Source organism: Microtus pennsylvanicus, chromosome 6 (genome assembly GCF_037038515.1).
Source record: "Microtus pennsylvanicus isolate mMicPen1 chromosome 6, mMicPen1.hap1, whole genome shotgun sequence".
In the NCBI taxonomy this organism is placed as follows: domain Eukaryota; kingdom Metazoa; phylum Chordata; class Mammalia; order Rodentia; family Cricetidae; genus Microtus; species Microtus pennsylvanicus.
The window spans coordinates 85,791,812-85,816,942 of NC_134584.1; the positions used below are offsets into that span (position 1 = coordinate 85,791,812).

Below are 25,131 nucleotides of genomic sequence, written 5' to 3' on the forward strand. Positions count from 1 at the left end.
TTTTTCTTTTTAGAAAGGGTTTCTCTGTGTAGCCCTGGCTGTCTTAGAACTCTCCTTATAGATCAGGCTGGCATTAAACTCAGAATCTGCCTGCCAAGTGCTGGGATTAAAGGCATGCGTCACCACCGCTGAGTTTACAATTCTAATCGTATGTTTATATTATTTTACTCAGTTACTGTCTGAATGCCCATATATTTACTGAAGATAAATTGACAATATATCTGAATACACAGGAAAAATTTCTGATGTCGTATAATATCTATCACATAACACCAAAGGACAAAGCTTTGCTCTCAAATGGCTGTTGACGTATGAAAGAGTTCCACAATAGCCCAGAACGGAGTATCACAAAGGTTTATTTATATGCTGTATGCATGCATGTTTCTACCTCTGCTGATGGCATTTCTCTTTATGTTTCCATTAGCTACAAAGAGTCATCTGGAATTTCTTTTAATTAACTCTTGACAATTTCATAAATGCAGATAATGTATTTTAATCCTTGTTACATCTTCCTGTCCCCCTCCTATTTCCACTGAATTGTTTTCTTTTTTAACTGAAGTATATGCTAACACTAAATTTTAAAATTTATGTTTTTTTTCTATTGGTCTCCAATTTTTCAGTTTTATAAAGAAGAAAATGATGTTATTGATAGGAATTACAATTTCTGGGGGGAAGACATGAAATCCTATAGAAAAAAAATACAAATCCATTACTTGCGGTTTTCTGTTAAAGCCAAGAGAGTAAACTGTGAGATGAAGTGGTTTGGTGGTGTCTCACTTGTCAGCTGACAGACTCTAGAATCACCTGGGAGAAGGGCCTCTGGCATACCTATAGGGGTCATCATGGTTTCCTTGAGATGGAAAGATCCCCTCTGTGGATGTCACCATTCCCTGGCTGTGGTTTTGGATTTAGAAGAGGACAAAGAACTGAGCCAAAGCATGCTCTCTTAGTTAGGGTTGCTGTCCTGGGATGAAACAGCATGGGCAAAGCAAGTCGGGGAGGAAAGAATTTATTTGGCTTACTCTTCAGCTTGATGTTCATCACTGAAGGAAGTCAGGGCAGGAACTCAAGCAGGGCAGGAACCTGGAGGCAGGAGCTGATGCAGAGGCCATGGAAGAGTGTTGCTTACTGATTTGCTCTTCATGGCTTGCTCAGCATACTTTCTTATAGAACCCAGGACCACCAGTTCAGGGATGGCCCCACCCAAAATAGGCTGGGACCACCCACATAAATCATTAATTTAAAAAATGCCCTACAGGCTTGCATACAGTCGGATCTTATGGAGGCGTTTTCTTTCTTTTCCTTTTTTATAACATAATATTTTTTTGTTGGTTCTTTTGGGAATTTCACATCACGTACCCAAATCCCACTCATTTCCCAGTCCTTCCATATCTGCTTTCACCCTTGTAACATCCCCAGAAAAAAGTATAAATAAAAATTAACAACAATAATAAAAATCTTGCCAATCCCTCTGGGCAACAGCCTGCTTCTCTCTCAGCTGCGGCTTCTCTCCAGTTCTGCCTTTCATGAATCATTTTGCTCCTCTGTCTTTCCCACGTCTCTGTCAAATACTCATTTGTGGCAGTGGCACTGGAAGCTGCAGCGAGTCACACACGGTACCCTTTTGTACAAACAGCTTTCCTTGCAAAGGTTCATTGCAATGAGCTGTTGGTCTGGTTCAAGTCTCTGGCTTCTGCTACACCATCAAAACTGCCCCCTTGCCGAGATTCCTCCTGGACATCCCACTGCCACCCCGAGTCCTGCAGATCCTGCAGCTGTGCTTCCACAGGATGACTCCCTTCAGGTGCTCCAGAAGGTCACAGATGAGGGGGAGATATGGGGTGGGCCTGGGTAGTAGCCAGGCCATGCTGCTAGTGTGGCAGCCATCAAGGGACAGGGACAGTTCTCCAGCACCCATGATACATGGGGTCAGCTCAACAGAGCCCTCCTGGTATAGGAGGTTCTTCTTTCTATGTGTTGCTTTCATTAGTTGAAAAAAAAACTGCCTTGGCCTTTTGATAGGGTAGCCCTTAGGTGGGCGGAGCAGACAGAACAGAATTCTGGGAAGAAGGGAAGTGTGGCAGATGCCATGCTTCTCCTGCCCGAGATGGACGCTGGTTAGACTCACATGGGTAAGCCACAGTCAAGTGGCAATACACATTAATGGAGATGGGTTAAATGAATATGTAAGAGTTAGCCAATAAAAGGTTAGAGCTAATGGGCCAGGCAGTGTTTAAATGAATACCATTTCTGTGTAATTATTTCAGGGCTAAGCTAGCTGGGTGGCGGGATATAGCCTGCTGCTCATCCTATAAGAGCTAATAATTAGCCTGAGCTAATGGGCCAATCAGTTTTATAACTTATGGAGATCTCTGTGTGATTTTCTTTGGGGGCTTTCTGGCTGTGGGGTATCAGGCAGGACAGAAACCCCAACAAGCCGACCCTCATGTTACACCCTCCAACATCAACATGGCATCAACATGGCTTTGGGCAGCACCACAGACCACAGACATCCCCTAATGATCTTTAATGGTGACACAGGCCATAGATACCAACATAACCTCTGTCTGTATCAGGTCTACTGACCCACTTGTGGCCCTCAGTGGCTGCAGAGGCCCACACAGACCTCAGGCCTCCTTATGGTCTGCTTACAGTCATACGCTCCACTCTCACCTCGGGGAGGAAATCTCAAGGACATCACCAAGTCACCAGTCAGTGGCACAGACCACTTACAGCCACATGGATCTCAAACTTCATCACAGCCTGCGGCAGCAGCAAGACCCACAAACACCAACCTGGCTTCTGGTGGCAGCACAGACCACGGTGGTCCTTCCTGGAGGTCCAGTCTAGGAAGTGACTCTTTCCTCATCTCATGGAGCCATTTTCTCAATTGAGGTTCCCTCCCTTCAGGTGATTGTTGCCTATGTCAGTGAAGTTGACATAAAACAGTCAGCATGCGTGTGTCCCTGTTCTTCACTCCTTCTTCTCCTACTCCTCCTTCTATTGTTTTTTTGTTTTTGAGACAGATTTTCTCTGTGTACTCTTGGTTGTAACTCGCTGTAGACCAGGCTGACCTCAAACTCACAGAGATCCATCTGCCTCCCAAGTTCTGGGATTAAAGGCGTGCTCCACCACATTCTTGAGAAAGAAAGAAAGAGAGAGAGAGAAAGAAAAGAAGGAAGGAAGGAAGAAGAGGAAGAAAAGAATGAAGGGGAAAGGAAACAAAAATCATTGTGTCAGTATGTTTATTTATTTTGAAAAAGGGTCTCATGTATCCCAGGGTGACATAAAAATTTACTATGATCTTGAATAGATCCTTTTGCATCTACCCCCTGAATGGTGGGTGTATAGGTTTGTACCACTACAATGTAGTTTTTGAGGTGCTGGGAGTCAAAGCCAAGGTATGGTGTACACTATGCAAGTATACTTTAATAGGATTTCTATTCCCCCAGTAATAGGTTTCTCCACCGATGCACTAAGCCAGATCAAATCGAACTGAAAAAAGTATGTCAACAGGCTTGTTTGAGCAAAGCAGCTCCTGGGCAGATTCTCCAGTCCCAGAGATCAAGGCTAGAGAAGCACGCCCAAACTGAAGCAGGGAGATTACAGAGGTTGCAGGCCAGGGGTGATGACATGTCTGCCACAAGCTGAGTTTGTGCCCAAGTATGGTCAAAAGCTGAGTGCTTTAGGTGGAGACTTGGGAGGCTAGCAGGTTCAGGGGAGGAAGCTGTTGCAGCTGCCCAGAATTCAGAACTGGGCTTTTTGGTGCCTTCCTTTTGTTTGGAGAGACAGGAATGGGCTTCTCAGATCATGCAGGAGTAAGTTGAAGGTTCCAACGGAACACCCAGAGCTTTTGGGATATGTTGGCACCAGTTCTAATCTGGCTACTTCCTGTTTATAATGATATTTTATTTATGTTTTAGTAAATAAAGCTTGCCTAAAGATCATAAAGGCAAAACTAAGCCACTAGAGGTCAGGAAGTGGTGGCACACAGCTTTAATCCCAAGAGCTGGGAGACAGAGGCAGGTGAACTTCTGTGAGTTCAAGGCTACCCTGGGCTACACAAGATTAATGCAGAAACAAATCCAGGTGGTATGATCCATACCTCATACTTTTAATCCCAGTACTAGGGAGTCACACACCTTTAACCCCAGCACTAGAGGGAATATACAATGGGAAGACAGAGGCTGCATGCTTAGTCTGCTCAGTCGGCTTAGTCTGTGGTCGCCCAGCCTCGGTAGAGGTAAAACTTGTCTAGTGGCTTGGTTGCTTTGCTTTTCTGGTTTTCAGGCTGAACCCCAATTTCTGTCTCTGGTTTTTTATTATTCGTGCTACACCTGTTGGCATGGGATGGCGAGGAGGACAGCCAGTGGTCTTGTGCTCAGCAGGAGGTCTGCCATCCTGGAGACTTCTCTATGGAGTAGACACAGGGCTGTAGTTATTACCACCAGCCCTTTGAATGAAAGTGGCCATGGGCAGAGTGAAGACTGCCAGAAAGAATGGAATGGAGATGTGTCCTGACTATAGTGGCAAAGTTCTTCAGATAATTTGTGGAATGACTCAATATCAGTTTCCCGTAGGCCAGATTCATTGATATAGGGCAGCAATCTCTCCCTAGGAACGTGCAGGTGTCTGTGAAACGGCTGAACAGAGTTACACCTTGGTTTCAGAGCAAAAGGCTAGCCTAGTTGTCAAACACCATCAAATCTGAGAAGGATACATTTTTTTAAAAAGATTTATTTATTTATTTATTATGTATACAGTGTTCTGTCTGCATGCATGCCTGTAGGGCAGAAGAGGCGCCAGATCCCATTACAGATGCTTGTGAGGCTCACTGTGGTTGCTGGAAACTGAACTCAGAACCTCTGCAAGAACAGGCAGTGCTCTTAACCTCTGAGCCATCCCTCTAGCCAGAGTAGGATACATGTTACCTGAGTAAGCAGAAGCCCGGACCAAGCAGTTTCCAAATCTATTAAAAATGACAGGGGCTGGGCAATGGTGGTGCACACCTTTAATCCCAGCACTCCAAGGCAGGTGGTTCTTTGTGAGTTCAAGGCCAGCCTGGTCTATAGGGCTAGTTCCAGGACAAGCTCCAAAGCTACAGAGAAACCCTGTCTCAAAAAAACAAAACAAACAAACAAACAAAAAATGACAGAAACTGTCTGGCTACCTAGACAGCTACCCCAATTTCCCCATGGTCATTGGGGACAGAGGTCCCAGGGCAGCATCAGTCTATGGCTGCCAGGCCCAGAAGATCTGACAGACTTTCCTGTGCAGTAGGAACTTGGGAAGGACTGGCTTACCTTGTCTAGGCAAAGCAGGGGAATCGACTCCCCAGTGTCCTGTTTGTCCACAGTCTGGACAGTGTCTTGGCAGCTGTTTCTGCCCCATGGCCACATGGACATGGACATGGAGGGTCTTCTGCACCCAACATCTTCTTTGGAGGAGATAGGGGAGCTGTCGAGAGCTAGCGTGTCTCTCTACCATAAAAAGCTTTTGTCAAACATTTTAAATGCCATACTCTCAGATCTCTGAAGTGTTTGAGGACCATTATCTGTTAGGTTTATCTAAACTAGAGAAACTTGGTTTCTAGTTATTTGTTTTAGGCTTAACTTTGAAAACATACAAAGCTGAACATATCAAAAAAATTTGATCCTTTCGGAAGTATATGGCTATTAACTTGTATGTCTTATAAGACTGAGATTTTAAGGCCTTATCCCAGCTAGGTTTAGCTTTAAAAAAATAGCAGTTTCTTTTTTTATGGTTTTATTTTAACTTTATGTGAGTGTGAAGGTGTCAGATCTCCTGGAACTGGATTTCCAGACAGTTGTGAGCTGCCATGTGGGTGCTGGGAATTGAACCTGGGTCCTCGGGAAGAGCAGTCAGTACTCTTAACTGCTGAGCAATCTCTTCAGCCCAAAATAAATAGCAGTTTCGAAAGCGAAGGTCCTTTAATATCAAGATAAGTCTTTTTTGTTGTTGTTGTTTTGTTTTGTTTTTCGAGACAGGTTTCTCTGTAGCTTTGGAGCCTGTCCTGGAACTAGCTCTTGTGGACCAGGCTGGCCTTGAACTCACAGAGACCCACCTGCCTCTGCCTCCCGAGTGCTGGGATTAAAAGCGTGTGCCACCACCAGCTCAAGATAAGTCTTTTAACTCATAAACACTGTCTACAAAGAGACTGGGAAATTTCCTGATCCTTTTATAGTACACCGTTATAGGACACAATAGTTTTCTCTATGACTTAGTTTATCAAATTAGCTACAGCTTAACAATGTTAGTAAAAACAAGGATGTTAGACTATATTCCTAAATCAATCTCTGTTAGCTGAATAGACCTTAGTTAAGGAGAGACCGTTTGCCAGACTGCATAGGTCAACATCTTACTGCATCATAAGCTAGGAACACAGTCTCTGGGTTTAGCTGTGGTCCTAAGTTTTAGTTTTTATTTATCTATTTATTAAGATCATATATTAGCAAAGGTATCATAATAAAAGATCTTAAAAATTTTAAAATGTCCTATAGCTTTAAAAATTTAAGCTTTTAAAAAACTGTTTTTTGGGGGGGACCATGGGAGAGGGTAGAAGGGGAGGAGAGAGGCAGGAGAGGAGTGGAGAAAAATATATAGCTCAATAAAAACAATTGAGAAACTGTTTCTTAAAAATATCCAGTTATTTAAACTTTCTGTAAAACTTTAAAATTTTTTGTTAAGAAGTTTAAGATCTCTCAACTGTGTGTTCTGCTAATATGCAACTAAAGTACCTTTTTATTACAAGAATGATAACAAGGCACAACCACAATTTGTAGAAGGCAAAACCAATTTTCAACAGTGTAAACAGTTCATTGTCTCTAAAACCTATACCAAGTGGATTACCCTTTCTCTTCATAAACCATGTTTCCAGGACAGACAGGAATTATACAAAAATCCATCCTAATCCAAAAAATCCTGGAAATCTTTTGTTACCTCCTAGGTAGGCTCACTCCTCCTAGGTGGTCAAAATGCTGGTAAAGTTACATGACGTTCCTCTCTTCCATCCCTAGTCAAAACAGTGACTTCCCACCTGGCTGCACTTCATTAAGATGATGGTGAACTATGTGCTGTTTCCCAGAACAGCTCCAATTTGAAGTTACAAGTTTTAAGTTAAGTTTTCATGTCTTCAGACCTTCCCATATCTTAGAACACACTCTTTCCCTCTAATCATTTAGCAGAGACACGAATAGTTATTATGGGAACAGTCAGAGCAGAGTATGTTTCTTTAATGGAAAGCTGCACCTGCAACCTGTTTAGGCTTTACTGTGAAGCCTGTTAGCAAGGCAAACCTGTCTGCCTTTTCTTTTTTCTTTTTTTAAATTGTTTTTATTGAGCGATATATTTTTCTCTGCTCCCCTTCCTTTCCCCTTCCCTTCTACCCTCTCCCATGGTCCCCATGCTCCCAATTTACTTAGGAGATCTTGTCTTTTTTACTTCCCATGTAGATTAGATCCATGTATGTCTCTCTTAGGGTCTTCAAGGTTGTCTAGGTTCTCCAAGATTGTGAATTGTAGGCTGATTTTCTTTGTTTTATGTCTAAAAGCCATTTATGAGTGAGTACATATGATATTTCTCTTTCTGGGTCTGGGTTACCTCACTCAGTATGATGTTTTCTAGCTCCATCAATTTGCCTGCAAATTTAGAGATGTCATGATTTTTTCTGCTGTGTAGTGCTCCATTACATAAATGTACCACATTTTCCTTATCCATTCTTCAGTCAAGAGCTATTTAGGTTGTTTTCAGTTTCTGGCTATGACAAACAGTGCTGCTCTGAACATGTTGAGCACATGTCCTTGTGGTATGATTGAGCATCCTTTGGGTATATACCCAAAAGTGGTATTGCTGGGTCTTGATGTAGATTATTTCTTGGTTTTCTGAGAAATCGCCATACTGATATTCAAAGAGACTTTACCAGTTTGCACTCCCACCAGCAATGAAGGAGTGTTCCCTTTACCCCACATCCTCTCCAGCATAAGTTCTCAGTGGTTTTGATCCTGGCCATTCTTACGGATGTAAATTGTAATCTCAGAGTTGTTTTGATTTGCATTTCTCTGATGGCTAAGGATGTTGGCCATTTCCTTAAGTGTCTTTCAGTCATTTTATTTCTCTGTTGAGAGTTCTTTGTCTAGGTCTGTACTCCATTTTTTTATTGGATTATTTGTTCTTTTGATGACCAATTTCTTGAGTTCTTTGTATATTTTGGAGATCAACCCTCTGTCTGATGTGGGGTTAGTGAAGATCTTTTCCTATTCAGTAGGCTGCTATTTTGTCTTGTTGACTGTGTCCTTTGCTTTACAGAAGTTTCTCAGTTTCCGGAGGTTCCACTTATTGTTTCGCTGAGTGTCTGTGCTACTGGGGTTGTATTTAGAGAGTGATCTCTTGAGCCATTGCGTTCAAGTGTACTTCCCACTTTCTTTTCTATGAGGGTCAGTGTGCTTTGTTTTATGTTGAGGTCTTTGATGCATTTGGAATTGAGTTTTGTGCATAGTGATAGCTATGGATCTATTTGCATTCTTCTACATGTTGATATTCAATTATGCCGACACCATTTGTTGAATATACTTTCCTTTTTCCATTTGATATTTTTTGCTTCTTTTTCGAAAATCAGGTGTTCATAGGTGTGTGGATTGATATCTAGGTCTTCAATTCGGTTCCATTGGTCCTCTTGTCTGTTTTTATGCTAGTAGCAGGCTGTTTTCAGTACTATAGATATGTAGTAGAGTTTGAAGTCAGGGATTGTGATGCGTCTAGAAGCTTCGTTATTGTACAGGATTGTTTTTACTATCCTGGGTTTTCTGCTTTTCCATATGAAATTGAGTATTGTTCTTTCAAGGTCTGTGAAGAATTTTGCTGGGATTTTGGTGGGCATTGCATTTGATTTTGGAAAGATTGCCTTTTTTACTATGTTAATTCTACCTACCCAAGAGCATGGGAGATCTTTCCACTTTCTGGTGTCTTCAATTGCTTTCTTCAAAGATTTAAAGTTCCTGTCATACAGGTCTTCCACTTGTTTGCTTAGAATTACTCCAAGGTATTTTGTTATTTGTGGCTATTGTGAAGGGTGATGTTTCTCTGATTTCTTTCTCAGCCCATTTAACATCTATGTACAGGAGGGCTACGGATTTTTTGAGTTGTAATCCTGTTACATTAGTGAAGTGTTGATGAGTTTTAGAAGTTCCTTGGTAGAATTTTTGGGGCTGCTTATGTAAACTATCATATCATCAACATATAGTGAGAGTTTGACTTCTTCTTTTTTGATTTGTATCCCCTTGATCTCCTTTTGTTGTCTTATTGCTATAGCTAGGACCTCAAGAACTATATTGAATAGATATGGAGAGAGTAGACAACCTTGTCTTGTTCCTGATTTCAGTGGAATCACTGGGAGTTTCTCTCCATTTAGTTTGTGGTTGAGTGTTGGCTTGCTGTATATTGCCTTTATTATGTTTAGGTATGTTCCTTGTATCTCTGCTCTCTCCAAGACCTTTATCATGAAGGGATGTTGCATTTTGTTGGAGGCTTTTTCAGCATCTAATGAGATAATCATGTGGTTTTTTTCTTTCAGTTTGTTTTCATGGTGGATTACATTGACACATTTTTGTATGTTGAACCATCCCTGCCTGCATCTATGGGATGAAGCCTACTTGGTCATGGTGGATGATTTTTCTGATGTGTTCTTGGATTTGGTTTACCAGTACTTGATTATTTTTGAATTAATGTTCACGAGGAAGATTGGTCTGTAATTATCTTTCTTAGTTGTGTCTTTGTGTGGTTTGGGTACTCTCAAGAGTAAGGATTACCACTGTGTGCTAGTGCCACTGACATTATATGTGGGTGCTGGGACACAAATGTAGGTCCCCACTGTTGTCTGACAAGTACTCTGCCAACCAAGGAATCCCCCCAACACAATCCCTAGTTCTGGTTTCTTAGTCCACATGTTCAACATGAGTGTCACTCTGTGTGGCTCTCACGAGCCAGATGTTCCTCAGAATGTGAAAGCCAATATCCCATTCCCCAGGACAAAGGTTATGTGGTGTCTGTTCATCTGTGTTGATGTGACTTTTGCCTGTGCCCTGACAAAAGATGGTGACCCAAGATGAACACTAAGAAGTTTTCTGCCTGTTGGTCAGAACTGTCATCAGGTCCTAGAGGTTTGGCTGTGTAGAGTCAGCCCATCTCCTAGCCTTCTCATTTCTACCAGGGACTGTCTCTTCTGAGGCTTTCAGGGGCTCTGTCCCTAGTCTCTCTGAGCTTTGGGAAGTGACTATGGTATCCACTGACACTTCTCATCCTGTGATACCAGTTCTTTAGTTTCTGACACCTTTCTCGGTGTGAATATCTGCTAAGAGGGACCCAAGCTATACAACATGAGTTCAGAGAATCCACACTAATTCTGAGTCCAGAGATCCTTCTTCTTCCACTTCCTGACGCCAGGTCTTTCCATGGAATAACCCTTCTGTACACTGTGAATATGTATTCTTTTCATTGGTTGGTAATAAAGCTGATTTGGCCTACAGCAAGGCAGAATAAGGGTACAGGTTTGGAAAAGCCAAACAGAGGTACAGGGAGAAAAAAGGGCAGAGTCCAAAGACAGGAGCCAGCTGCCTGAGAAACAAGACAACAGGGAACTGGTAAAGCCACAGCCACATGGCAATACATAGATTAATAGAAACAGATTAATTTAAATGTAAGAGAGAGCCAGGTGGTTGTGGCGCACGCCTTTAATCCCAGCACTCGGGAGGCAGAGGCAGGCGGATCTCTGTGAGTTCGAGACCAGCCTGGTCTACAAGAGCTAGTTCCAGGACAGGCTCCAAAACCACAGAGAAACCCTGTCTCAAAAAAACAAAAAAAAAAGTAAGAGATATTTAGTAATAAGCCTGAACTATAGGCCAAAATTCTGTACTCAATATAACAATATAATGAGGATTTATTTCAAAGCCGCTGCTGGATGGTTCAGTCCAGAGAGACCTCTGTTTACAAACCCTCCATAAAATTTGTAAAATGGTTTCAGGATCACCTTAGTCACAGAGGTTGCTCCAGCACGCTTCAGTATCTGGTACAGATTTGTAGCACTGGACAGATGAAGAGGGAGGCCAATACCTGTAATGTCTACACTTGGCAGTAGAGCAGAACAAGCAGATGTTTGAGGTCACCATTAGAGATACATAGGGCCTTCACTGAACTGCAGAATGAGCCGCTAGCCCTGTCTCAAAGAATCAAAAATCAAAATACTTTGAGACACACCAATCAGTCCACAAAAGTTTAATTGATCTATTATTCTCTCTCCTCTCTCTCCTCTCCCCCCCCATGTGTGTGTATCTGTGTTTCTTCTTACACATATACGCATGCACTTGTGTCTGTGTGTACACATGCATTCATTTGGGGTATGTGCATGTGGAAGCCACAGGGGAACCTCAGTGTTTGTTCCTCAGACACAGTCACTGGTTTTTTTGTTTTGTTTTGTTTTTTTGATACAGGGTCACTTGACAGTGAGACCCAGTAATCAGCAGATGGCTGCCTTGCCGGTGGTGGGATTCCAAGCACATGTCATCATTCCTGTTTGTCACGGAGGGACATGGAAGTCAGGCCTCATGCTTGCCTACCAAGCTGTGTACAGACTCAAGCTTCCTTTGCTTTTTCGGGGGGCAGGGGGGAGTTCTGATTCTTCAAGAAAAGATTTCTCTATGTAACAGCTTTGATGTCCTGGAACTCCCTTTGTGAACATGGCTGATCTTGAACTCACAGAGATCCTCCTGCCTCTGCCTACTGAGTGTGCTTCCTTAGCTTTGGTTTTCATGTTTTCCCCAGTTGTTCTGATGTCATTTGTGTCTCTGAATTTCCTAAGGCAGACCTATGCTGATGGCTGGACAGCTGAGCAGGGGCATCTGAATTGAGGCACGTTCTCTGCCTCTTTTAGTTTAATTGACCTATAAATGTTTTCCTCTGTAGTTGGCAGCTCTACATCCCTTGATGTCTTTTTTGTTTGCCCATCACAGAAAGTGTTTGTTTTGTTCCCACAAATGAGAGCCCTGTGACCATGTGACCCTGAGCCCAGAAGGCCTTCCTTGCTTTTTCCTGGACTGCTCATGTCAATGCAATCAGAACATCAGTTTGCTGAGTGGTGGTGGCGCCACATGCCTTTAATGCAGTACTCGTGAGGCAGAGGCAGGCCAGCCTGCTCTACAGAGCAAGTTTCTAAAGGTACAGAGAAATATTGTCTCTCCCAAAACAACAACAACCACCACCACTACAACAACAACCACAATAAAAACAAAACAAAAAAACCGGCATCGGGTGTCCCTGTGGCCATGCTGTAGACTTGACATGTCTGTGGGTGTCAGAAACAGCTACCAATAAGACATAGGTATCTTGACACACGAGTTGCTACAAGTATGGTTGCTCTGTCAGGTAGCCTGGATTAACACTTTCCAGGCGATCTCCATAATGGCAAAGAAAGAATCAGAACAATATTAGCATATCCTAATCTTTTTAGGATGGAGACATCCTGTCTGGAAGTCATGTGACCACCTTCCGTGTGGCCAGGTATGAGCTGGCCTGTAAGTTTGGCTGCCATACAATGTAGGGCTTGTATAATATTGCCCCACGGGTCAGGATAAAAATCAAGTCAACATTTAATAAGGTAAAAAACAGGAATTTCTTTATTGAATAATGAAATAATAAACAGAAATTTCTCTTTCAGGCCTGGCATATCTTTTTTTTTTTTTTTTAGTTTTCATCATGCTGTTTAATCTAGCACGTTGCCTAGAAAGGCTTGTTAACAAGAGTACAAATACGTCTCCAGCGTGTCTCTCAAGAGTACAAATACGTCTCCAGCGTGTCTCTCAAGAGTACAAATATGTCTCCAGCATGTCTCTCAAGAGTACAAATACGTCTCCAGCATGTCTCTCAAGAGTACAAATACGTCTCCAGCGTGTCTCTCAAGAGTACAAATACATGCTGTTTAATCTAGCACGTTGCCTAGAAAGGCTTGTTAACAAGAGTACAAATACGTCTCCAGCATGTCTCTCAAGAGTACAAATACGTCTCCAGCATGTCTCTCAAGAGTACAAATACGTCTCCAGCATGTCTCTCAAGAGTACAAATACGTCTCCAGCATGTCTCTCAAGAGTACAAATACGTCTCCAGCGTGTCTCTCAAGAGTACAAATACGTCTCCAGCGTGTCTCTCAAGAGTACAAATACGTCTCCAGCGTGTCTCTCAAGAGTACAAATACGTCTCCAGCGTGTCTCTCAAGACTACAAATACGTCTCCAGCGTGTCTCTCAAGAGTACAAATACGTCTCCAGCATGTCTCTCAAGAGTACAAATACGTCTCCAGCGTGTCTCTCAAGAGTACAAATACGTCTCCAGCGTGTCTCTCAAGAGTACAAATACGTCTCCAGCGTGTCTCTCAAGAGTACAAATACGTCTCCAGTGTGTCTCTCAAGAGTACAAATACGTCTCCAGCATGTCTCTCAAGAGTACAAATACATGCTGTTTAATCTAGCACGTTGCCTAGAAAGGCTTGTTAACAAGAGTACAAATACGTCTCCAGCGTGTCTCTCAAGAGTACAAATACGTCTCCAGCGTGTCTCTCAAGAGTACAAATACGTCTCCAGCATGTCTCTCAAGAGTACAAATACGTCTCCAGCATGTCTCTCATGAGTACAAATACATGCTGTTTAATCTAGCACGTTGCCTAGAAAGGCTTGTTAACAAGAGTACAAATACGTCTCCAGCATGTCTCTCAAGAGTACAAATACGTCTCCAGCATGTCTCTCAAGAGTACAAATACGTCTCCAGCATGTCTCTTAGAGACCCGTCCACCCACTGCTCTGTGTGGCCGCTAGCCTCTTGTCTCTCTATTCAGCAACTGTGAGGCGGATTCCTTTTCCTCGGGGAAGAGAAATCCATGGTTTGTTGCCCTTGCCAATAACAAAAATGTTGGAAAGCCGGGTGGCAAAGCTGTTGCCATTGGCATCTTTCCCATGGACCACATCAAAAGAGCCGGGATGTCTCTCTCTGTTGGTGATCACACCAATTCTTCCCAAGTTAGCACCCCCAGTCACCATACACAGGTTACCAGTGTCAAACTTGATGAAATCGGTTATTTTGCCCGCATCCAAATCAATCTGAATGGTGTCATTCACCTTGATGAGGGGATCAGGTAGCGAATAGTGCAAGCATCATGGGTCACCAGATGTGGGATTCCTTTTGTGCCCACAAAGATCTTTCTCACTTTGCACAACTTGTACTTGGCCTCCTCAGGTGTAATACGATGAATGGCAAAGCAACCCTTGGTGTCATAGATCAGACCGAAGTTCTCTCCAGTCTTGTCAATGCTAATGATATTCATAAACCCAGAAGGGTAGGTTATATCGGTCCTGACTTTGCCATCAATCTTAATGAAGCGCTGCATGCAGATCTTCTTCACTTCATCGCCAGTCAGGGCATACTTAAGCCTGTTCCTCAGGAAAATGATCAGAGGCAGACATTCCCTCAGCTTGTGAGGGCCAGTGGGTGGACGAGGCGCAAACACGCCGGTTAGTTTATCCAGCATCCAATGCTTTGGAGCTGCTACACGCTTCAGATGTTTCTTGGGACCAGGAGCCATGGCTGCGCTGGGAATGGAAAGAGCCTGGCATATGTTCTTTAAGAGTAGAACATAGTCCTGATGTGCCAAAATCAAATGAAAAACAGCAGTGGGTTCCATATGACCATGACATCGTGGAAAAGGCTTTTCACTAGAATGCTGTGGACAAAATCACAGTTAACGCAGGTTGAGAAATAGATCCCGCACATAAGAACAATCATTTATGAAAGATGAAGCCTTCACCCATGTTTCTTTCTATTCCCTTTTCTTCATGTCTCCCAACTTGTGTGTGTGTGTCTGGGTTCATATGTGTCTTCTGGAGCACTTACCTTGCTTCCTGAGACACTCTCCTTAAACCTGTGACTTGTCAGTAACTCTAGACCACCTGTACAAGGATGAAAAGGGGACTTCTCTCTTCCACCTCCATAGAGGTAGGATGATATGCTCACACTGGCCTTCAAGGCTTTTATGTGGCAGCTGGTTCTGAGCTCACGCCCTCACGTTTGAAGACCGAGCACTTGGAGTGAGTTACTCCTGTCACTAGGAGAGCAATTTCATGGCTACATTCTCATCTTATGATATCTCTCAGGAGCCAAGTGTTGTCAACAGAACAAATGAATAATTGACCCTGTGTGGTGGTCAATCCCCTGTTGGAGCTCTGGATGGGAAGCAAGAAAAGCTTGTGGCTGAATGTGTTCATGAGTACCTGCAAGCTAAGGACAACAAAAGTTGTCCATTTCCTGCCATGGTGAGCAGCCTGGGGATCAGGAAGTTTGGCCAAAAAAACAAACAAAACAAATCACATGGTTTCTCGACTTGTGTGAAGATGAGCAGTGTGGATTTGCTGTCTGAAAGGGGCAGAGAGGCGACCACACGCTTTCCTGAGGTAAGACCGAAGGGCACATGAGGCTGGTGCCTTCAAGTCTTTGAAAGGAAGTGGCCTGGCTTTACTGGATAGTGTCCCTAATGGATTCTGTAACCTTGTCTGTCAGGGACAGATTTCTTTCACCTTGGCCCTGGCTAGACAGCCTTTGCTTGGGGAGAGCTGACCAGACATGTGTATCTCATTCTAACCGTCCATGGTGCTCAGCCTGAATTCTCTGGCCACCTGCCCACCTGCCTCCCATTCAGCTTCCCCATGACAGGAGACAGATCATGATGTCAGAGTCACACAGAGTTTACTAATCCCCCTGCTTTCCAAAGTCTCATGAGAAAACCGAGAAAATCGCCCTTTGCTTGCTTAGATGGCTGTCCCAACACAAGGAGCTGATTGGTAGGGCACTCCCTAAACTCCATGGTGCCCTGCGCTGGTCCAGGACTTATGTTCACGTTGACTACTGTGTCTGATAGTCAGGGGCAGGAAGACACTAACACTGAATGCCCCACCTCTTTCAGCAAGTTGGCAGAGAGGCTGTGGCATGGGTTAGTTGACGGGCTGCCACTGTGGTCAGGCTTCCATTGTCACATAAGGCAGACCACTGATGGTTTTGTATGTTGTGTCTTCCAATGAGGATTGAGGGGTGTGCCTGTTATTTGTTCTTTTTCTGAGGCTATCTAGCCCATTCTGACCGTGTGAGGTGGTCACAAACATCCAATTGGGTGCAGAGAGGCAAAAAGGGCTCCTCTAGGTGAGGAGTTCCACAAAAGAAACTTTGTTGTGGATAAAACTGAGTGTAAGGGTCTCTTCTGTCTTCCAGACATCTTAATGGAAGTGCAGGTTTGCAAGTTTCAAGAGAGACAGTGGTGTCATCTGCTCTCTGAGAGTGCAAGGAGAACGGAAGGGTGGGGACAGCTGCAGTCAGAGCTCAGGGCGATGTTACTCAAGAGTTTCCTCTCCCCATCCTGGTTAGTATGTGGCTTAGTTTGAATGAGAATGGCCCCCATGGATGAACATGTTTGGATATGAAACAGGAGGTGTGGCCTGGAAGGAGGAAGTGTCAGTAGGGGGTCACAGAGCTTTAAGGATTCTAGAGCCAATCCCATTCCAAATAACTCTCTCTCTTTCTCCCTCCCTTTCTTTCTATATATATATACATATATATATATATATGTCTGTTTATGTGTATATACATATATATATCCCTCTCTCTAATCTCTCTCTCCCTCTACTCCATATATATTATCTCTAATCTCTCTCTCTCTCTCTCTCTCTCTCTCTCTCTCTCTTTCTCTCTCTCTCTCTCTCTCTCCCTGTTGCTTGAGAATCAGTGTCAGCTATCACCGCCAGCTCCAATGCCATGACTGTCTACCTATTGCTAGATTCCCATCAGGATGTTTATGTGCTGTCCCCCTCTGCAACTGTGGACCCCTAAGTAACATGCTTTCTCACTTAAGTGGCCTTGGCCACAGTGTTTTGTCAGCAGAATGGGCAAATTCAGTAAGTGAATGCTAGAATAGGTATCTGTCTGCACCAAGTTCCTATCTCAAAGGCCCTAGGGTATCTGGCAAAAGATTCATGACACAGGGAGACACGTGTCAAGCCCTCCTCAGGATGACCTGCTGACCCATTGCGCCATCAATACCAGTAGAGTTCGGCACTGTAGGCTGCCACAGAGACTTGTGTGTGCAAGCTGTGCTCAGCGGTGGCCGAGGGAGTAGACTGCTATTTGCTAAGCTGACACAACACCCATATTCAGAAAGACCAATGCCAACATTCTCAGCAGTCATAAGAAAGCCCAATTCATTGGTGGATTCCATCAAGACCAGGCTTCAGAAACTCATCTTTCATACAGAAACACTCAGAGGACTCAAACTAATTCATCACTTCAGTGCTTCTCAACCTGTGGGTCTCAACCTCTTTGGGGATCGAATGAGCCTTTCACAGGCTCACCTAAGATCAGAAACAGGAGCAAAGGTAACTGTTTCTTTTTTTTGGGGGGGTTCCACAACATGAGGAACCATATTAAAAGGTTGCAGCATTAGGAATATTGAGAACCACTGATCCAAATAATCCCCTCAGACAAGAACCCTGGATTCCCTGACAGCTGGGAAGCTCTCGCTGACACAGAGAGCTGTTCACAACCTGCATGGTGACCATGAGGATTCTGCAGACACCTCACTCAGCAAGAATGTACACAATAACACTGGCTGACACCTTGTAGCTCCATGACAGTGACTGTTCCCCCAATCTAGACCCCGGATGTCACCACTGGACACAAAGCCGTCCAAGGATGCCAGCATCTTGTCCAGCGGTGATATTCCACCCCCCTCAAGTCCTAGTTACCTTTTCACAGTAGCCAGAAAAGTCCTGTAATTTTAGTCAAAGTGAAAGAATCATTCACTGGGATAAAAATACTACCACAGTTTCTGAACTGCTGGAACATGGGAAGGGCAGCGTGGACCCTGGTGGCAGGAGGCTGTGAAGAAAAGGACGCAGATTCTTCCAGATCAGCCTGAGGTTGGTTAGAGCAGAAAGAGGAGGAGGATCCTGGGGAGGGGTTGGTTTGAACCCCCTAGGGAGGCATGGTCTTCTGTTCCCAGGAACCCATGCCCTGAACCCTATATATCTCTTCTCCAGGGAGTTTCTCCCGATCAGCCCGCCCAAGGCCCCTGTCCCTGCCCTATATGCTCATCTCTTTCTTCTCAGCTGCCTGGCTGGAACTGGAATTTCCTATGGGCAGACTCCTCTCCTTCCCTAGTGTCTTACTGATTTTCTTCTCTCTTGCCTTGTTCCACACACCCCTCTCCTCCCCTCTGCCCTGTACGTGGACTTCTTTACAGCTGGTCATCGATAAGGATCTTCAAAAATTAGGGGACGACTTGGTGAAGACCCCATGTTGTGTGGAACATGAAGTTGCATAACGTGGATTGCAGAAGTCGGAAGGCTTCTTTAAAATGGGGTGGCCGTGTGTCCGACTTTTCTGTCCAGCCATAGTGCTGGGACAAGTATCAGCTTACCTTGCGGGAGCTAATAGCTCCCACTGCAGGGAGAGGAGGGGTACAGAGCTTGTCCTCATGTGTCACAGCGTGTCACAGGGCGTGATGACTTCAGGTACATAGCTCTAAAATGTTCTGGCCTGGCCCCCTCTTGTGGCTGGTAGGCCACACCAGGCCGAACGAGACCCATGGTTTAATAACCATGGCCCCAGGCCTGTTCTTCAGACCTTGAAAGGAGACACAAGCAAAGGACTCTGTTAGTGACTCTGACATAGGCAGGACTCACCACTGGGCTAGCCTGTTGTCCCACAGCGCTCTACGTGATTCCTCTTGCCTAACCTGATCTCCCTTCCCCAAGCCCAAACCCCTCTCCTTTCCTCCAATGCCCCTGGTTGCATCCTCTGCTTGTCTGCTTCAGGCTCAACTTTCCCAGAATCCATATAAAGGGGCAGAATGGGAAAGCCCCTTCTAGGGTTACAGACATTAGGGTTCGTGTCCTCTAAATGGTGCCGCGTATCCATGGCAAAATCAAATATGAAATACATAAAAAGTCACTGGGCTTGTCTACCTGGTCTCACTGGGACTCCATTTCCCACCTCTCCCTGTCCCTCACCTGGGGGTTGGGGCTTCTTCCATTGGGGGGAGGAGGCAACAGAAGAAACAAGAGCAGAGACGATGTATTTGCCTCCGCAGCCCTTTAAGGCGCCATCTCTTCTTCCTCCTGTCAGGGTTCTGGTTATTCTCAGTATGCAAGTTGTCTTCATTTGGGCAGGGCAGAACGCCCTCGGATTCTTCGCGTTCTTCCCTCCAGCTCGGGAGAACGTTCAGGGACTCCTCACTCTCCCAGGGGGGGCCAGGGATAATGATGACTTCAGGGTACAGACAAGGAGGCACAGGACCACCAAAGATTACATCACATTCTGTGTCCTGGCTTGGGCCATCACCGATGGTGCCCTCACTCTCGCTGCTGGGGCCAGTGCCCGTGCAGACATCAGCGACTATATTCTGGCTCTCGGGAGCACAAGAGGGTTCATCAATTTCTATGTCGTGGCCTGGGCCATGGCCTATGGTGGACTCACTCTCCCTGCTGGCGCCAGTGCCCGTGCTGACATCAGCGATTTTATTCTGGCTCTCGGGAGCACAATAGGTTTTATCAATTTCTATGCCGTGGCCTGGGCCATGGCCTATGGTGGACTCACTCTCCCTGCTGGGGCCAGTGCCCGTGCTGACATGAGGGACTGTGTTCTGGCTCTCGGGAGCACAATAGGTTTTATCAATTTCTATGTCGTGGCCTGGGCCATTGCCTATGGTAGACTCAGTATCCTTGTTGTGGCCAGTGCCCGTACTGACATCAAGGACTGTATTCTGGCTCTCGGGAGCATGATAGGTTTTATCAAGTTCTATGTTGTGGCCTGGGCCATGGCCTATGGTAGACTCACTCTCCCTGCTGGGGCCAGTGCCCGTGCTGACATGAGCAAGTGTATTCTGGCTCTCGGGAGCACAAGAGGGGGGTTCATCAGTTTCTATGTCGTGGCCTGGGCCATGGCCTATGGTGGACTCACTCTCCCTGCTGGGGCCAGTGCCCATGCTGACATCAGCGATTGTATTCTGGCTCTCGGGAGCATGATAGGTTTTATCAATTTCTATGTCGTGGCCTGGGCCATGGCATATGGTAGACTCAGTATCCCTGTTGTGGCCAGTCTCCGTGCAGACATCAGCGACTTTATTCTGGCTCTCGGGAGCACAATAGGTTTTATCAATTTCTATGTCGTGGCCTGGGCCATGGCCTATGGTATACTCAGTATCCCTGCTGGGGCCAGTGCCCATGCAGACATCAGCGACTTTATTCTGGCTCTCGGGAGCACGATAGGTTTTATCAATTTCTATGTCGTGGCCTGGGCCATGGCCTATGGTGGACTCACTCTCCCTGCTGGGGCCAGTGCCCGTGCTGACATCAGCGATCGTATTCTGGCTCTCGGGAGCACAATAGGTTTTATCAATTTCTATGTCGTGGCCTGGGCCATGGCCTATGGTATACTCAGTATCCCTGCTGGGGCCAGTGCCCGTGCTGACATCAGCGATTGTATTCTGGCTCTCGGGAGCACAATAGGTTTTATCAATTTCTATGTCGTGGCCTGGGCCATGGCCTATGGTGGACTCACTCTCCCTGCTGGGGCCAGTGCCCGTGCTGACATGAGGGACTGTGTTCTGGCTCTCGGGAGCACAATAGGTTTTATCAATTTCTATGTCGTGGCCTGGGCCATGGCCTATGGTGGACTCACTCTCCCTGCTGGGGCCAGTGCCCGTGCTGACATGAGGGACTGTGTTCTGGCTCTCGGGAGCACAATAGGTTTTATCAATTTCTATGTCGTGGCCTGGGCCATGGCCTATGGTGGACTCACTCTCCCTGCTGGGGCCAGTGCCCGTGCTGACATCAGCGATTGTATTCTGGCTCTCAGGAGCACAATAGGTTTTATCAATTTCTATGTCGTGGCCTGGGCCATTGCCTATGGTAGACTCAGTATCCTTGTTGTGGCCAGTGCCCGTACTGACATCAAGGACTGTATTCTGGCTCTCGGGAGCATGATAGGTTTTATCAAGTTCTATGTTGTGGCCTGGGCCATGGCCTATGGTAGACTCACTCTCCCTGCTGGGGTCAGTGCCCGTGCTGACATGAGCAAGTGTATTCTGGCTCTCGGGAGCACAAGAGGGTGGTTCATCAGTTTCTATGTTGTGGCCTGGGCCATGGCCTATGGTGGACTCACTCTCCCTGCTGGGGCCAGTGCCCGTGCTGACATCAGCAATTGTATTCTGGCTCTCGGGAGCACAATAGGTTTTATCAATTTCTATGTCGTGGCCTGGGCCATGGCCTATGGTGGACTCACTCTCCCTGCTGGGGCCAGTGCCCGTGCTGACATCAGCGATTGTATTCTGGCTCTCGGGAGCACAATAGGTTTTATCAATTTCTATGTCGTGGCCTGGGCCATGGCATATGTTAGACTCAGTATCCCTGTTGTGGCCAGTCTCCGTGCAGACATCAGCGACTTCATTCTGGCTCTCGGGAGCACAATAGGTTTTATCAATTTCTATGATGAGGCCTGGGCCATGGCCTATGGTATACTCAGTATCCCTGCTGGGGCCAGTGCCCATGCAGACATCAGCGACTTTATTCTGGCTCTCGGGAGCACGATAGGTTTTATCAATTTCTATGTCGTGGCCTGGGCCATGGCCTATGGTGGACTCACTCTCCCTGCTGGGGCCAGTGCCCGTGCTGACATCAGCGATTGTATTCTGGCTCTCGGGAGCACAATAGGTTTTATCAATTTCTATGTCATGGCCTGGGCCATGGCCTACGGTGGACTCAGTATTCCTTATGGGGCGTGTGCCCGTGCTGACATGAGGGACTGTGTTCTGGCTCTCGGGAGCACAATAGGTTTTATCAATTTCTATGTCGTGGCCTGGGCCATGGCTTATGGTATACTCAGTATCCCTGCTGGGGCCAGTGCCCGTGCTGACATCAGCGATTGTATTCTGGCTCTCGGGAGCACAATAGGTTTTATCAATTTCTATGTCGTGGCCTGGGCCATGGCCTATGGTGGACTCACTCTCCCTGCTGGGGCCAGTGCCCGTGCTGACATGAGGGACTGTGTTCTGGCTCTCGGGAGCACAATAGGTTTTATCAATTTCTATGTCGTGGCCTGGGCCATTGCCTATGGTAGACTCAGTATCCTTGTTGTGGCCAGTGCCCGTACTGACATCAAGGACTGTATTCTGGCTCTCGGGAGCATGATAGGTTTTATCAAGTTCTATGTTGTGGCCTGGGCCATGGCCTATGGTGGACTCACTCTCCCTGCTGGGGCCAGTGCCCGTGCTGACATCAGCGATTGTATTCTGGCTCTCGGGAGCACAATAGGTTTTATCAATTTCTATGTCGTGGCCTGGGCCATGGCCTATGGTGGACTCACTCTCCCTGCTGGGGCCAGTGCCCGTGCTGACATGAGCGACTGTATTCTCCCTCTCGGGAGCACAAAAGGTTTTATCAATTTCTATGTCGTGGCCTGGGCCATGGCCTATGGTGGACTCACTCTCCCTGCTGGGGCCAGTGCCCGTGCTGACATGAGGGACTGTGTTCTGGCTCTCGGGAGCACGATAGGTTTTATCAATTTCTATGTCGTGGCCTGGGCCATGGCCTAATGTGGACTCAGTATTCCTGATGGAGCCAGTGCCCGTGCTGACATCAGCGACTCTATTCTGGCTCTCGGGAGCACAATAGGTTTTATCAATTTCTATGTCGTGGCCTGGGCCATGGCCTATGGTGGACTCACTCTCCCTGCTGGGGCCAGTGCCCGTGCTGACATCAGCGATTTTATTCTGGCTCTCGGGAGCACAATAGGTTTTATCAATTTCTATGTCGTGGCCTGGGCCATGGCCTATGGTATACTCAGTGTCCCTGCTGGGGCAAGTGCCCGTGCTGACATCAGCGATTGTATTCTGGCTATCGGGAGCACAATAGGTTTTATCAATTTCTATGTCGTGGCCTGGGCCATGGCCTAATGTGGACTCAGTATTCCTGATGGAGCCAGTGCCCGTGCTGACATCAGCGACTCTATTCTGGCTCTCGGGAGCACAATAGGTTTTATCAATTTCTATGTCGTGGCCTGGGCCATGGCCTAATGTGGACTCACTCTCCCTGCTGGAGCCAGTGCCCGTGCTGACATCAGCGACTTTATTCTGGCTCTCGGGAGCACAATAGGTTTTATCAATTTCTATGTCGTGGCCTGGGCCATGGCCTACGGTGGACTCAGTATTCCTGATGGGGCCAGTGTCCGTGCAGACATCAGCGACTTTATTCTGGCTCTCGGGAGCATGATAGGTTTTATCAATTTCTATGTCGTGGCCTGGGCCATGGCCTACGGTGGACTCACTCTCCCTGCTGGGGCCAGTGCCCGTGCTGACATCAGCGTTTTTATCTGGCTCTCGGGAGCACAATAGGTTTTATCAATTTCTATGTCGTGGCCTGGGCCATGGCCTATGGTATACTCAGTGTCCCTGCTGGGGCCAGTGCCCGTGCTGACATCAGCGATTGTATTCTGGCTCTCGGGAGCACAATAGGTTTTATCAATTTCTATGTCGTGGCCTGGGCCATGGCATATGGTAGACTCAGTATCCCTGTTGTGGCCAGTCTCCGTGCAGACATCAGCGACTTCATTCGGGCTCTCGGGAGCACAATAGGTTTTATCAATTTCTATGATGAGGCCTGGGCCATGGCCTATGGTATACTCAGTATCCCTGCTGGGGCCAGTGCCCATGCAGACATCAGCGACTTTATTCTGGCTCTCGGGAGCACAATAGGTTTTATCAATTTCTATGTCGTGGCCTGGGCCATGGCCTATGGTGGACTCACTCTCCCTGCTGGGGCCAGTGCCCGTGCTGACATCAGCGATTGTATTCTGGCTCTCGGGAGCACAATAGGTTTTATCAATTTCTATGTCATGGCCTGGGCCATGGCCTACGGTGGACTCAGTATTCCTTATGGGGCGTGTGCCCGTGCTGACATGAGGGACTGTGTTCTGGCTCTCGGGAGCACAATAGGTTTTATCAATTTCTATGTCGTGGCCTGGGCCATGGCTTATGGTATACTCAGTATCCCTGCTGGGGCCAGTGCCCGTGCTGACATCAGCGATTGTATTCTGGCTCTCGGGAGCACAATAGGTTTTATCAATTTCTATGTCGTGGCCTGGGCCATGGCCTATGGTGGACTCACTCTCCCTGCTGGGGCCAGTGCCCGTGCTGACATGAGGGACTGTGTTCTGGCTCTCGGGAGCACAATAGGTTTTATCAATTTCTATGTCGTGGCCTGGGCCATTGCCTATGGTAGACTCAGTATCCTTGTTGTGGCCAGTGCCCGTACTGACATCAAGGACTGTATTCTGGCTCTCGGGAGCATGATAGGTTTTATCAAGTTCTATGTTGTGGCCTGGGCCATGGCCTATGGTGGACTCACTCTCCCTGCTGGGGCCAGTGCCCGTGCTGACATCAGCGATTGTATTCTGGCTCTCGGGAGCACAATAGGTTTTATCAATTTCTATGTCGTGGCCTGGGCCATGGCCTATGGTGGACTCACTCTCCCTGCTGGGGCCAGTGCCCGTGCTGACATGAGCGACTGTATTCTCCCTCTCGGGAGCACAAAAGGTTTTATCAATTTCTATGTCGTGGCCTGGGCCATGGCCTATGGTGGACTCACTCTCCCTGCTGGGGCCAGTGCCCGTGCTGACATGAGGGACTGTGTTCTGGCTCTCGGGAGCACGATAGGTTTTATCAATTTCTATGTCGTGGCCTGGGCCATGGCCTAATGTGGACTCAGTATTCCTGATGGAGCCAGTGCCCGTGCTGACATCAGCGACTCTATTCTGGCTCTCGGGAGCACAATAGGTTTTATCAATTTCTATGTCGTGGCCTGGGCCATGGCCTATGGTGGACTCACTCTCCCTGCTGGGGCCAGTGCCCGTGCTGACATGAGGGACTGTGTTCTGGCTCTCGGGAGCACAATAGGTTTTATCAATTTCTATGTCGTGGCCTGGGCCATGGCCTATGGTATACTCAGTGTCCCTGCTGGGGCAAGTGCCCGTGCTGACATCA

General features: G+C 46.5%; 1 protein-coding gene and 1 pseudogene across 2 annotated transcripts in view; one reads left to right on the plus strand and one right to left on the minus strand.

Annotated features, from left to right (window-relative positions):
• The window catches only part of LOC142852167 (uncharacterized), a 117,165-nt gene extending 104,516 nt beyond the window's left edge, over positions 1-12,649 (plus strand). For both annotated transcript variants that reach the window (XR_012910936.1, XR_012910935.1), the window contains one exon: positions 11,502-12,649. The gene's annotated coding sequence lies outside the window, so the exon portion shown is untranslated. The remainder of the gene's footprint in view (positions 1-11,501) is intronic.
• A 1,160-nt stretch (positions 12,650-13,809) lies between these two features.
• On the minus strand, positions 13,810-14,692 carry LOC142852919 (small ribosomal subunit protein eS4, X isoform-like; annotated as a pseudogene).
• Positions 14,693-25,131: the final 10,439 nt, after the last annotated feature.